Source organism: Haemaphysalis longicornis, unplaced genomic scaffold, assembly GCF_048455015.1.
Source record: "Haemaphysalis longicornis isolate Haplotype H1 unplaced genomic scaffold, Haemaphysalis longicornis Haplotype H1 scaffold_6, whole genome shotgun sequence".
Lineage (NCBI taxonomy): Eukaryota > Metazoa > Arthropoda > Arachnida > Ixodida > Ixodidae > Haemaphysalis > Haemaphysalis longicornis.
Genome location: NW_027526407.1, coordinates 22,179,878 through 22,195,082, shown reverse-complemented (window position 1 = coordinate 22,195,082; position 15,205 = coordinate 22,179,878). Strand labels below are relative to the sequence as shown.

General features: G+C 45.0%; 1 protein-coding gene across 1 annotated transcript in view; it reads left to right on the top strand.

Moving 5' to 3' along the window:
* The first annotated feature begins 4,796 nt into the window (after positions 1-4,796).
* Positions 4,797-15,205, top strand: part of LOC144142296 (uncharacterized) — a 47,035-nt gene continuing 36,626 nt past the window's right edge. Inside the window, exon 1 of the mRNA XM_077673692.1 lies at positions 4,797-5,124. The gene's annotated coding sequence lies outside the window, so the exon portion shown is untranslated. The remainder of the gene's footprint in view (positions 5,125-15,205) is intronic.

Here is a 15,205-nt window from a genome sequence, read left to right as displayed (position 1 = left end):
GTGTCTCTCTTAGCTACATTTCTCTTGGTAGTATGCTCCGATTTCTCGGTTCTATCGGGTGCCTCCATGCGCTGCATGAGCGCTTTAATCTGTTGGTTTTGTTGCGCTGTAAGCGTCCTTCGCTCGGCAAATTATTTACTAAGCTCGGATAATTCTTTGCAGTCGCTACTGAGAGGAGAGGGAGTGAGAGGGGGAATTGTTTGTCGTTGCTGGGAGCGACAGAAGACCCAATTGCCCGACCTACCTGTTTGCAGGCCATCTGCTTCAGCGCACTGCTATTGGTCTTCGACGTCGAGCTTGACTCACGCCTGCGACCCTTGGTTTCGGCGCCTGGTGATGACGTCCTGAAACCCGGTACCGAGGAGCAGCCATTGCTACTTCGGCTTTCCCCTCCCCTTGAAAAGGGAGAGCCGGCTCTGGCGCTTTCGGTGAGGGGGCGAGAGCTCCGGCGCAGCGGGCGGATCCTGTGGACGGGCCGATGTTCTGGAACTTCCGTCGTAGGCTAAACTTTTCCGCTTCCATTTTCGTTTGCGTACAACGTATGGAGTCTTGTAGCGGGCCTTGCATACTTTGTCTTCCGTGAGGTGGCCTCCTCCGCATAGTGTGCACTTTTACGTACGGCCGTGGTTGTGGTCTTCTCCCGGGTTCTGGATTCCGCAGCCGCGGCAGATCCGGTTCACCGGATTTGGGCCAACGTCCATTCTGTGGTCCAAGCGACCACATTCAAAGCACTAGTCAATTTGCTTTCTGTGCAGTGAGCACTTCACCAGCAAGTTAGCGCACTTGACGCAATTTGGAACTGGTAAGCACCGGTAAGCGTCGGTGTGTACCCCCAGGCTTTCTCTACAAAGCATGTAAGCATCTTAACCGCCTCAAAAATTATCCTTCTTTGCTTTCTTTCGTCTTCAGTCTCTAAACATTAGCGGTATTTAGACGTGCTAGGCATGCTTTCGAGAGGTGTGAGCAATTATTCGTGTTTTAACAGCAGAAGTTTTGCCCAAGCCGTTGGTTAGCATTGCAGAAAAAAAATTACTACGAAAATGCCCAGCGTGCTTTGCGGCGACCGCTGAGTGCACTGATGGCGCAGTGGCTTCAGATAAAAAAGTTTCAAAAAACCCGAGGAGCAAATCGCAAGAGTTCATTAGGGCGCGCCTCTTGGTGATCGCCGAGTCCATTGCTCGCGCAGCGGATTGCGCAAAAAAATGTTACAGCACTAATGCTAAATGTGACCAAGACACGCTGCTAGGGAGAGGTCACTGCGGCCGCCGTATTTTCTACAAGCCCTTATGGATAATTTGAAACATGGCTATGAGTGTGCAAGTCGTTCCCGAGACGATTTGCAGATTCCGCCACCGAAAACATTCAGTAGCGGCATTCGAGTAGGACGCTCATATTCAGTGACGAGAGGCACAATTTTGAAGTCATATATGTGGAAATGGTGGTTTTTTGCTAATGTTTTCGCTATTTCAAGAGTGATTCTTAGACAAGGTTTCTTGTGCTCCAAGACAGATTTTTTCAAGTATATGCAGTCGCACCCAACTATAATTTCAACGCGATGGTTCAGCATGGAACACGCTGTGTTGGCAGATCATTCTTATGTTGAAGAGCCACCCAATCAATGGGAGACGCATTTCCGCATGCCTTTAAATTCACACGTCCGACGGGCTCCAAAACACGCTTTTACATCAAAACTTTATCTTCGGCAGCTAAACATTTTTAAAACGCCCTCAAATGTGTTGAACTCTATTAGGCAGTGTGAAGACGCCGTGCCCGAACAATTCGGATAACATCACAGTGTATAACAAAATTGCTCGACTTCGATCTTCACTCCTCATGTAAGAGCATGTTAATTACTTGATAAATTATCGTGTCTCTTGGGCTTGTTGTTTGCGTATGTTTTTGTTGTATCGTAATTGAAATATGCCAGGTGATATAAAATAGCGCTTTTTTAATCAGTATTGCAGTTTTAAAGTGGTCGTTTCCAAGCGTGTTTCATATTATACGACGCTCTAGCAAGCGACAGAGGCCATTGAAACTGAGATAAAGCATTGCGCTTGTTCAATTAAGCCAATGGATACCCATTTGTCCAGCAATTTTATGGGACAATTGAACTGCTATATCCAACTGTTGGCGCCGTTGTGCCGTTACTAACAATAATATTTTTGGCTTTCCGGTCGTAGTTGCAGGTCGCGTACGACGTTGTTTGCGGTGCCTTTTTTAAGATGCTGGGCGCTTAAAACGATGTTTTGCCTGTCTAGGTTGCCCCTTAAAATGCCATGTTTAAGTGCCTAAAAATCCAGCTTCTACATTTAAAGGGGAAGGTGGGGAAGGAAACCCCCCTGTAATGACATACCAGTGCAGCGGATCAGACGGAAAAGAAGCAAATAAATAAAATGAAGGAAGCTCCAAATGACGCGTTAGACTTGAGGGTAGCGAAGCTCTACGGAACCTTCACGACCATCGCGTGGTTGAGTCCACCACTGCCGCCGATCTGCTTCTTCTTCAACGACCTTTACACCAGCACTGTTGCTGTAAGTGAGAGCTTCCTTCATTTTTTTGGAATTGTGATAATCAATGGGCATCACCTTGGGGGAGCCACACGCTATGAATGTGTATTTGTCGTTCCGAGCAAGTGTTGCCACAATTACTGCGAACGCCGTAATTTATGGGCAATCTTAGCCACTCATCCCAAGTGTATATGCTGGGCTTGACAAACATGCGTTGCGGACACTGGGCGGTCGCCGCGAGGCACGCACACACGAGCACTCGGCAGTTTCTTGGTTCTTTTACTGGCCGGCGGTGGCAGTCTGCCTAAGTGGATATGCTTCGCTTGACAAATGTGCACCGGGAACGCTGAGCAGTCACCGTAAGGCTCGCATACACGAGCGCTTGACATTATCTTGGTTTTTTTTTACTACCGGGTGGTCGCCGTGAGGCAAACATGCGCGCGCAAACGTAGACTCGGCATTTTGTGGGCATTTTTAACTGTTGACAGAAGAAGTAACGATTTGATCAACAGCTTCGCTCTCTAACGAAAACGAAAAGCACGCGAAGGGAAAAGGATCTTAGAGATAGTGATTAGCGGACACAATCACACACTCGAGGTTTGCAGCAAGAACAGAATCACGATAGACCAATGATTAGCAATGCGGGATCGCACAGCCTAAAGGAAATGTTACGCCTCCGCAACCAGACAAGTTATGAATCTTAAGCGAGTTCCTCAATCTTTATGCGGTAGAGCCAAGGCTCAGTGGTGGTGGAGCGGGCGCATAAAACACTCGCATGCCGTTGTAACCCGGTTCTAACCGCTGATCTAAGTTTACCTAATCTCATTTTCTTTATTTTATTCTGTTCGAGCTGTCGGACACTTTAACGACCATGTTTTGCTTACGACGATGCTGGATGCCATATATTCAAGTTATGGGGATTACGTTGCTTTCGCATTAAAAGAGCTCTGCGCATTCTGCGGAAGAGCTAATTCAGAAGTAAAAATTTTTCATGTCCTACGGTATCACAGATTATTGGTGGGAAAGAGCAAATTTCGGAACTGTTAGTCACGCCAAGTTTTGTGCCATTGAATGTCACAACCTCGGGCCGGGGCATCTGGAGGACATGTAGATGTGCTTTCAGTTCTTTGCTTTTCCAGTCGAAGCTATTTGCTTCCATCCCTTGTATGAACGCGGAACGTGGCTCCCCAGGGTAGGCACCGAGTCTTTAAAGTATTTGTGCACAGTATTTGAGCAAGGGAGAGCGGGCACTGAGGGAAGGTTTTGTACCATGAGGCGTTTCATTGCATCAGGCGTTTATTCGCGCGAGCAGAAACCACGCAGAAGGGCCCATCTACGCCAACAAACTATTAAGTAAGAAAGCGGAAAGACGCGGCCGCGAGAGCAAACGGGGAGGCATCAAAAGTCACAATCCCCGTCAACTAACATACTACACAGCTGCAGGAACAGTCAGCGGCGCAAGGCATGGGAGACAGACCGAATCGATTCGAAAGCTTTGTGGCAAAGGCAATGCTCAAAGCAAAGTTTGTCAGGTCGCTTGCAGACGAAGCCCTCAGCAGCCAATTTCTTTACAAGCAAGTGCAATGCTGTTGTACCTATCAGAGCTTAAGCGTTAACGCCTAGTGCAAATTCTCGCAAAAAAGAACAAGAACACAACGCACTGTGGAATCAAGTGTTAACAGACCCCCAACGTGAGAATATTGCTTTCTCATTCACGGTTTACAAGAAGTGCCTAGGTGTCTTGTTTGGACCAAGCTACAAAATACTTCCAGCAAATATGGTACACAGCGACCGAGGAAGGAAGTATCGAAACAGTGAAACTTTCGGAGAAAAAAAAAGAGGAGTACATTCGGAACGCCAGCGAGCTTGTTCTTAAACTCTCCGCGGGCATTTATAGAAAAAACTTCGTGGACTCAACAACCTCCTTTGAGTTATCCGAACAATTCTTCAGATGTGAAAACCTTGTCGGGCGGCTATCGAATATTTCAAAATGTTTCCGCTCTGTCCCACAAACGCGACTTAGACCGTTGTGGATCCTGGTTTGAGGGAGCAAATATACTGCGACCCGAAACCCGCCAATGCCGGCGGGCGACTGTGCGCTCGGCGCGCAAGCCTACCGCGGACGCCTGCGGCTTGAGACCACCCCTAGCGGCGTATTTCTGCGTGACGTCACGGGAGAGGAGGAAGAGTTTCAGGAAGCGCGCCGGGGTCGCTGCTCCTCCCTATTTGGGACAGAGCATGGGACGCCAAGAGCCGGCTTCGGGAACCAGTTGCCCGCGGGCGCTCTAATGAAATGGTCGTGCAGCGGCACTCGCCTCCACGTCGGCTTCTTTCGGCGCACTCTGGAGTCGTCCTCCCAGCTGTTATGCACCACACCATTCTTACTCCGCGCTATGTGTTCGCAGCATAGCAACTATGGTGCGTCTATGCGCGCCTGTGGCCTGAATAGGATTTCTGAGAATCGTTTGTTGGTGACAGTGCTTCTGCACGTGAAGGTATCATTGCGGAAACTATTGTCCTGTGGGGGTAATTGTCGTTTTTTGTTTGTGAACTCATGAGTGAGCGGTGATTTGTGGATCCAACACAGGAACTACGTATTAGGGTGTCTATTTTCCAAGTAAGTGCACATTTATGCTGAAAATTTTACGAAAGGGTTAAGTCACATTTATTTTACTCGTCCAACTGGAACGTCAGCGCTATTAAAAAATCTTGCATGGTATTACAAATAATATGTAGGACGATGCTGTAATCTAAAAACAGCGCGTTTAAATTAGCTTTAAGGACTGTCCTTAAGTATTTTGAGCCAGTTTTTTGTTGTATTTTTGTGCAGACAAGTTATGCGGCGCCTGGTGCAGCTTTGTAGGAAGTTGTTTGTTGTATTTTTGTGCAGACAAGTTATGTGGCGCCTGGTGCAGCTTTGTAGGACGTCCTAAGAATGTTGAGTTGTTCTCGTGCCTGAAAGTTCGTCTCGAAAGCGGTTGTTCGCTCTGTGCCGCTAAAAATGTTAGGCTCAGTTGCTTACTTCGCATATTTTCATTGCAGAAAAAGTTTGTACCCGCGAACTTTAGGGGAACGCAATCCCTTAAATTAAACTTCAAGAAAAACGCGCGTTGTTAAAGAAATTGACGTACCGAACTGCGTAATGTTTCGCTTTGGCGTTTTTATAAAGTTTTGGTGCGTTTTGGCTCCAAATGTTTCAGTGCCTGTGACGGACGAAAATGTTGTTTTGAAGTGAAACGTCCAGGGGGTAGGGAAATATTGCCAATCCTGCCCCGTTCACGGCACACGTTAGGATGTAATCGCGTTGTTCAAGTGTGCGCCGGGGTTTGTATCTGATGGTTTTTTTTATTACGCATTGGTTGTATGACCCTGAGCTTCGAAAAATGCGCTTGATGTGTGCCCAAGAACAATATTTAAGTTTTGCAAAACCTTTATGCAGTCTTTTTGCGGTACTCGTTAAAAGTCATACTGTAATATTGCCGATTTTGCTGCCTCGGAAAGAGTGGTGCTGACACGCCTAAATGTGAAATTGTCATCGTTAGCTGTGAGATAGAAGGTAGAAAATTGGCGCTCGCTTAGTCCAATTTTTTCGGTACCGCAAAGCCTACAGCTCTCCAGATTTTATCAGAAATACGTGAAGTATGCAACAAGCTGAACATTTATCATCCCTATTCTGTACCAAAAAGTTAACCTAATCGAAGGGAGTCAGCCACACATCAAAAGCAGATTAGTACATCAAGTATTTTCGAGCACATCGCAGATAAAAAAAGATGATCCCGCGCAGTTTGAAAGCTTTCCCAAAAATAATGTGCTCTGAACGTGGTGAGAAAATCCTTTTTGACGCATGGAAGCCGTTCAGGTGAATGTTTTTGCATTATGTAAGTGGAAAAAGAACAACAGCAGCCAAAACTACCGTCTCCGCGCGAAATGGCGGTGTTTTTTTGCTGGGACGAAAAGAAAGAACTGCATTTTTATTGATAATATTTACCATCAGAACTTTGTTACGCACATCTGACCAGATGCAATATTTGAAAGTACAGAATGAAGCAGCTTTTTTTCAAAGGAAGCAGGAAGATATCTCCCCCAAGCGAGAGGAAGGGTTCTGTAATCAGATAGGTTATATTAAAATAAAACTACACAAACGAGTAAGGCCCTCATTCTGATTTATATAAAAACCAATGAAGGAAAGCTAGACTTCAAACGATTCAGAGCTCGGAACAATGTGGTTTCTTCATTCCTTATTCTGACAAGTTACAACTTTATAGGACCGTTTTAACCGGGTGTTGCGAATTCGGGTGTTGCGAATTGCGAATATTGCGAAGTCTGAAACGGTAATATGGCTAGATCGGATACAGTAAGGTTAAGAGCGCAGTTTTCGGGGTTTATTGTGCAATGCTAATGGCTTCCACGACGGCCGGCTTAAGTATTCGAAGAAAATGAGCGCACTCTGCTGATTGTCAAACCATACATTTTTGCCGTGCTTGAAGGAAAGACCGTTAAATTTGTGGGGCAAGCACGCGCATCGGGACATTCAAAAAAGATGGTCCAAAAAAATTGTAATGTGCAATGCTTATGACTTCCGCGACGGCCGGCTTAAGTGTTGGAAGAAAATGAGCGCACTCTGCTGATTTTCAAACCATACGTTTTTGCCGTGCTTGAAGGAAATACCGTTAAATTTCTGGGGCAAGCACGCGCATTGGGACATTCAAAAAAGATGGTCCAAAAAAAAATTTAATTCGAAGAACCATCGATCGTGTGGCCGGGATCGCCCGTCAGAAAAGGGAGACAGCATTGCGGAAGCGGAGTCGGAGGGAGGCTCTAAGAAAAGGTGACGCAGATTGCGCCAAGCGTAACCAATAGCTAACGAGGAGAACTTTATTCCGCGGGATCTGTCCACGGGGCCGGTCGCGTTGGGACGGACGTGGCCACAACGTTCAACAAAAAGTTCAACAGCAGACTACCAAAAGGCCTAACTTGGCATTCGCATGCGCAGTTTTAAAAAGGTATAAACGTCCCTCAAAAATGTTTTTACTACGCTTAAAACACTTGATGAACAAACTGCCTCAGGGAGTTTTAGTAAAATTTGTAGATATGGACTGTTATAAAATGCAGCCGAAATAATGTATATCTGCAAAACTCCACTCCGGCGGTGGTATCCAGCAATTCTTGCAACAAAATAGTATCTGTTCGGCACCAAAAAAGTTTCATGCATGGGACAAAAATGTAAACTTTCCCTTGCTCTATTGGTTTAATACCAGCCGAAGATGACTTATTCTGGAAGAAGCAGCCAAACAGAAAAACGCTCACAAGTCATGATGTTCCATAAATATAAGTGTGTTGATGCGATGACTGGTTGGAGACCCCCTTGTTTTCATCGGTGTACGAAGCAATTCGGCAAATGCCCCGCTAGGTGCAAAAAGAGTCACCATGACATGCTGTTGACACTTCTACGGCAGAAATATCTTTGTCTTTTTTGTTTATAGCTAACCTAAAACCTCTCAAATATTTCTCGGTATTTAATATTTTTGACATTCATCTCTGCTTACGTAGCCCTATTACAATTCAAAAGACCTCGTTAGATCACAAGGGGTTCAATAGGTTTTGTTGACTTAGGGTAATAATCATTAGCAACATAGATCACCAACGGGAATCTATCAACATTGCAACGACCCTGCAACGAGTTCTATCGTTCAATTGGCGCTCGAAAGGCGTCTTTTTGAATCAGTTGGTCAGATGACGGAACGTGAGCCTAGAATTTAGGTATAACCTGGGCTATAATTCCGTGAAACGCAATCTTGGGCAACTTTGCAATGTATACTTTCAAAGGATGGCACCTTGAAACATTTTTTAGAATTGACAAGCGATGGAAGTCTAGCATCAAAAAGTAGAACAAATAATAATGTGCTCTCCAGCCCCTGCAAAATCGAAACAAGATTCCCTGGAATCACTGCGCGTTTGTTCCTACCATAGAGAGCATCTTATTTGTCATTGCGCTTGGGTATAAGCGTGAAGTGCCCATTTCGCACCAAATGTTCGCATAACCAGTGAGCTGGCTTGGTTGACGCACCCCAAGAACATACGTCAAAATTACACTTACAATAATGCGTTTGTTGTGGTGCTTAGCTGCTAACAAATAAATATCCGGTATCTGTAGGGTGTGACACGTTATTGTAGGGGCCATTTCTAGTAGCTGTGCTAACGGAAAAAGCTCTGCGACATTACCCTTCCTATCTTGTCGCTCCAGAAGCTGCCAAAGGCGCGCGCAATACCGTGTTCATGCGTGTTTAGTCACGGGTCTACACCTCTAGATGGCGACCCGCGCTCTGTCCTAAAGCGGCGCACAGCTTCGCTGCTGAAAAGCGACATAAAATAACCCGCGAACCATTGTCTGTGTGGCTGGAACGGCGTCGTGCTCGCGGACAAATCTGTGACAACTCTCTGGAAAATAGACAGTGGCAAATCTTTGATGAGAGTTTAACGGTGTCCAACAGAAAAACGACGTTACGGCGCCGAACCCACCGTGCGCGCTTGTAACACAATAGTTCCAGAGATACGCTGTGCACGGCCTTGATTTAGGAGTTAACTTGACCTATGTTTGCGAAATCTTTGTTACGCTTCCGTTGTGTGTGATCGTGTGTGCTATCAAATACGCACATTCACAACCAGCAGCTCTGACTTCGTAAAGGTTCGTCTTAGGTCCTTGCAATATTTTTAGCTCAGCCCAGGACGTTTGAAATCGCATGTGCCGCATATGCGCAAAGCGCAATTGTATTGCAGGAAGGCGACAAGTTGTGGTTACTTTAACTGGGAACATTGTATTTCAGGGTCAAAATCTTATCCTTGATTTGAAGCGGAACAAAAACAGACGGACGAAGAACAGAGCAGACGAGACAGCGCCTGTCTCGTCTACTCTGTTCTTCGTCCGTGTGTTTTTGTAGCGCTTCAAAATCATGCCATCTATTCACCAAATAGCCCAGCAAGAAGCTATCAAAAAATTTCCCCTTGCTCATAAGCGAGATTGCTGAAGAGGAGCAGGAGAAATCATGGTGAACCGAGGCAAGTTTGAAATTGTTATTGAATATTTTGTTGCCACTCTCTGCACTGCTTCATTTCTGAGGACGCTAAAAAGAATATAACATACCGTCTTTAAAACTGAATAGAGCTACTTTTCGGGGCGGTGGATTTTCGTGCGTCTGCGGGTTAAGTCGATAGAAAGAAATTCGTCTCCAAATTCTCGTACATCCTCTATAGCTCTCCATTTATTATTCGTATCTTATAAACAAGCATACAATTGGCCGTTGGGGCTCGGCTATCCCAATTTGAGTTTTATTGTCTGGGCGTAAATAGCTCGCAATGGGACGTATACGTAAGAGACAATCCATACATGCCCCCGGAGGTAGTATTTTTGCATAAAAGAGCTGTAACTCTAGGGTTATTTAAAGGGACACTGAAGTGAATTTGTCAAGCTCCCGTTTTTGCTTGCACTGCATAGACTGGCTCAAATTAGCACACTTTTCACCGTTTATCCGGTTGACAAATCGGTAATTATTTTACAAAGCGCGAAAGAAGAAAAACTACCATGCGCGGTTTTCGGCGGACGCACCAACTAAAGCTGTGACGTTGGGAGGAGCGGGCACCGTGATTTGACGATGCCCAAGGTGAGCAACCAAGCAAGTTTCGGTTTCGGTTTCGGTGCTGTAAAACACAACCGGTGGCGTTGTTGGATGGGCATTCTCAATAACTCAGTAATCATCGTACCGCGCTTCTGCCATGTTGTCAGCTGTAAAAATGCATGACGATAAGGCTCCCAGGACGGCTTGGAATCGTAGCATTCACTAGCCGAGGCCTACGCAGTGCATGAACGCCCTCCGCGTACCCGCAGACGCCCAAATGTCATGCGCTTTCCCCCCATATTTGGAGCTTGCCTCCCTCATGCCTGTATCGTAAAAAGAATGTTCGTAAGAGGCCAAGTGTCTGTTCATTCTGGCCTGTGCCCACTGACTGCAAGCAGTCGGTGCTTATGGCAACAGGCTCAAGCCAACGAGAACTTGCTAGCGCGCTAGTGCCAGCCTGCGCGCGTTTTGTGGACTAGTTCGTGGAGCCATGAACGTTGCGGCTCAAAAAAAGGTGAACATATAGGTATAGAAAACATCGGCCGAAAACGAAAAAGTTAATTTACAAAAAAAAAGCACGTACCCGTGCGGATTTGAACTCGTGACTTGCAAAACACTTACGTAACATACCTAACGCCCCAGACTACTCAGCCACGGAGCAGACTCCGCGAGCCTTGGTAATATAAGGTATATATTGTATAACCAGATTGCACTTTTATTTAGTTTTGGCATTTAAAGCAGCTTAGGTGACTATTTGTTGTATTGCGCTCAGTTTTGGCATTTCAAGCAGCTTAGGTGACTATTTGTTGTATTGCGCTCGTGCAGTAATCGTCCCCCGAGTTTCCACAATAGCTCACGTCTAGCAATTGCATTTCGTAGACGGAAAAGCGTTCGCAGATGCGCAGTCGTGCTGCTGACCGCTGTGCTTGTTCGCCCAGCGCAAAAAAGTGCTTCCCGCACCCTAGTTTTACGCTGTACGGTAAAACTATCAGTTGATTTTATTTCCTTAGTACCTATATTGACTTCGCTGACTCTTTTCCCGCCTTCAAGAGGCCTTATATTTTCCTACTGGCGTACCAGTCAGCGAAGCGTCACATGTGCGCTTGTGCAGCGCTTGAGTGAAGCGACCTTGACTTGGAGCTAGATACAGTGTACAAACTAACCAAGTAAAGAAACGCAGATTCTTCCATTCACAAGTGTGTCCTGGCTTCGTTTCACCTGAGCGAACGAATTGCGACGACCCGTCGGCGGCCAGCGGACGAAACGCTGGGCCCACTGACTCTGTCTGAAGGCCGGGGAGCCGTGCAGTAGCGCAGCCAATTGCGAGCTCGGCTCCTCGCGACGTCACACGAAAACGCCGCAGAAAATGGGCGAGCGTAAAGAGAGGAGGACAGCATTTTCGAATTAATTTTTCTACTAAATATAATCGCGTAAACGCGCCCAGAGTGGTCGAAACATGGCCTGGGGACTCCGGACTACAATTTGCGCAAGTAATCCCACAATGTTTACATATCGCTTCAGTGCCCCTATTTACACGATAACTAGTAACCTATAAATTCTAACATTACGTCTAGCTTCATCTATTTCTAAAATGAAGCTTTCTGTGGATCACTGAGGGTAGCCGTATACGAAAACGCAGTGCAGAAAAGTCAACTTTACACAACGAGAGCGCACAATATGATGAAGGACTTCCTAAACAGAACATGAATAGCCCGATAAAATGCTTCCCGTTGTGGGAATCGAACCTCGGTCCCTCGCCAAAGAGCCCAACGTCTTTGAAATTGTGCCATCCCGAAACGGTCCAAGTAGCTTGTATTTTGGGCTGACCTTCACTCAGGTTCCACTGGCGAAAGCTTCGCGTTAACCAAATTTCTGTTTGGACAATGGATTTGATTTTTTGAACTACGCAGCTCGCGACGAAGTTGGAAATATCGCCTATGCTCGGAATACGTTCTTTAATTCAATACATGGTTTTTCTAACGAAGGGAAACGAACAATCTAATATGTGTTTAGTAGTATAAAGCGTTACTACTGAGAAGTTTATTTAGTTAAATAAACAGGATTTATGCCCAATTGCAAGTACCAAAAAAACGCGTATGGTTTCGTGCAGAGATGCGTCGATTCAGGTGAAATGAACCCATTTCGCTGCTGGCACATCTGTACGTACTAGAAGGGCTAATAAATTTTTGAAGTACAATTCGTTTGATTACTTTGGCAGGGTTTTCTGTGCTCTGGTAATGGGTTGATAAAAAGAATGATTTCGTACAGAATGCCTGCGACGTAGGTATGAACAATCACGGCTAGAAATGGACCGCAAATGTGTCACACGCTGGACAAAAGTTGGGTACTTGTGCCGTGTTCCTAAAACACATTTTTTATCTGGAGTTCAGGTTACCTGGAATGGTGCCTTTCCTCTATGTGGCAAGGCTAGAAAGGGCTCATTTAGCACAATGCATCGTTTTTTGCTGTTATATTTAAAAAAAATGTGATAATTTGTTACGTAAAATGTTAGTATGCTGAAGTGTAAATACAAAGTTTATTGTAAAAAGATATCTTTCCAACTTTTTTCTGATTTTCAGCATTTGTCTGTCAGAAAAAGTTCATTCAATACTTCACTTTTCAAGTATTTCTGGCTACTTTGTGAACTCCAAACAGCCCAGAATGAGTTGTGCACGTGGTATTAGTTTTTAGGTACATAAAGTTTCATGTTTTTTTTCTTATTACTTCGTTGAATCAAATCGGGCAAATATAAGCCTTGCTAAAAATACTTCGTTAGAGACTTACATTTTAAAGAGACAGAGAAAATTTTAGTGAAGTGCATGTCCCCTAGCTCATATAAAAGCCAGCGTTTTACACGCTGGAGTAACCTGAAGGAATTTGTAAATAACAAGACTTAAAAAATTATAATTTTGCACTATTTAACTGGCCCTGCGTCATCTGTCCAAATAACTCCGTCGTTTTTATTGCGTGCTTAGAAAACACAAAAAATATGAAAGGTTGCACAATATTGTTTTTTAGCGGCTGACACGTTTTTGAATGACCGTTTTGGCCTCACGAGAAGCTAAAAGTGTGTTGTCACACGGCGCGCTGCCATTGTTGCCAGCATTCCTTTCGGCATGACGCGTATGGCGGGCCGATCTCAAAATTCAGATTCCGAAAGTCTAGGGCGCCATCAGCTAAAACGTTCCTGGATGAGGTCGTTTCAGTGATGCCCTTTCATTTGGGATGAAAATGCATACACGACCAAATCGGTCGCCTGTCCCTTTAGAGTTTTTTTTTTCGTACTTTCGTGATTTTAAACTTCTAGGAAAAAGCCACTAATATTATTCCGCCGAAACTAGCGGGGAAAGTTGGCGTCATCAAGCTAATTGGTTTCTCTCCAACATATTGAGGCGACTACTCGATTGAACTACACCAAAATTGGTCATCCCCAGGGACCCTAATCATGCAGCTTCCTTTAAAGGCTCCAAAAAAGTACTCAACCAAGGCCGGTAAGGAAGTCACGCCTTTTATTTCTGTAAACGCGAAATTTGGCGATGAAGTATTGTTACGTAATTTTGTGAAATCAGCTTTTAGTCTCTACACGACAAACGACACAATACGCAACCTATATAGACAAATCCTCCCTCAACGAAGACTTTGGAAAAATAGTCCGAACCGAGCCGAAAGGCGAATTGGGATTTGTCAAGAGAAAGCTTCTGCATCATTGATGTACCCACGAACGCGGTGACACAACCATGTTCTCTATTTCCCAGCGGATGGTGCGAGATAAAAACGTCACGTTTAGGGCTGTTTTGCTTTTTTTGCAGCAGGCGTAAACACATTTCTTTTCTGAAAAACCGCGGTAATCAAAGGCTTTTTGAACCTAAAATTTCAACTGAAAATGCCAAAAGAAACGCCTTGAATCCCTACTGAGCTGCCTGTCTTATTTACGGATGTCGTTGTCGTGTTTTCGCCATGTGCTCCCTTTTCGTTGATTTACCCGTAAGTCGGAGTGCAACAGTAAGAACGTGACAATTTTATGGCTGCCCATTATTTTTACTTCTGCGATGCGTCGCGGAGCAGATGGGCATCACCAGTCTATGGGCATTATCCCTAATAAATATTCCGAGGCTGCTCAATTTACAATTTGCAGGAAATTGTGAATTTGATTTATTTTATTCGTTTTTGTTTTCAGCAACATCGTTCACAAAAACGGGATTGGTTTCGGAGGATTCTTAAAGGTAACACTGTTCTTAAAAACTCCTCCGGTAAAAGCGAAAAGTAACCAAAAGGAAACCGGAAGAAAGGACAATTCAATGACGCATAGAAAGAAGTTCGCAAAAAACTAGAACCTATATTTAGAAAGGAAACATTGACGGTAATGGAAGAAATCGTAAATGTAGAACGCGTCCTTTTTTTCTGCTATTTCGAAAATAGGTTGCCCTTTAGGCGGCGATAACAAAACGCTCCGGTTGGCACGAATAGTTGGTACTATTTTCGGAGAGGAAAAGTATAGAAGAAACTTGTCTATTATCCGTTACTAGTAAACAATTTCCGAGGGAATGGGTGATTTTGTTAACGATCAGTGGCTAAGGCGTTGCGCTGCTGAGCACGAGGTCGCGGGTTCGATTCCCGGCCGCGGCGGCCGCTTTTCTGATGGAGGCGAAAAGCAAAAACGCCCGTGTGTACGAGATTTCGGCGCACGTTAAAGATCCCCAGGTGGTCAAAATTAATCCGGAGCCCTCCACTACGGCGCGCCTCATCGCCTGCGTTGCGTCGGCGCGTTAAACCCTACAATCAATCAATCAAATCAATCAATCGATTTTGTTAACGAAAATGATTTTGGAGTAGTATTTAGGGTGCATTAGCATAGCCAAAATATTGTGTTTTCGTGAAATATTCCATAATTTCGTGAGGTTCATGTACTTATTTAGGTTTATTGCAGCAAACTTGTGTTCCGCAATGACATTTTGACCTGAACGTTGAAGCAGCAGCCAATCACAGAAGCGTGTCCCGTCATGAGTATGCAAATAGATTGCCACTGTATTTGAACCTAATGCATTTGTCTTCGAGTGTAGTCAGTTACTGAAACATAAAATCCTT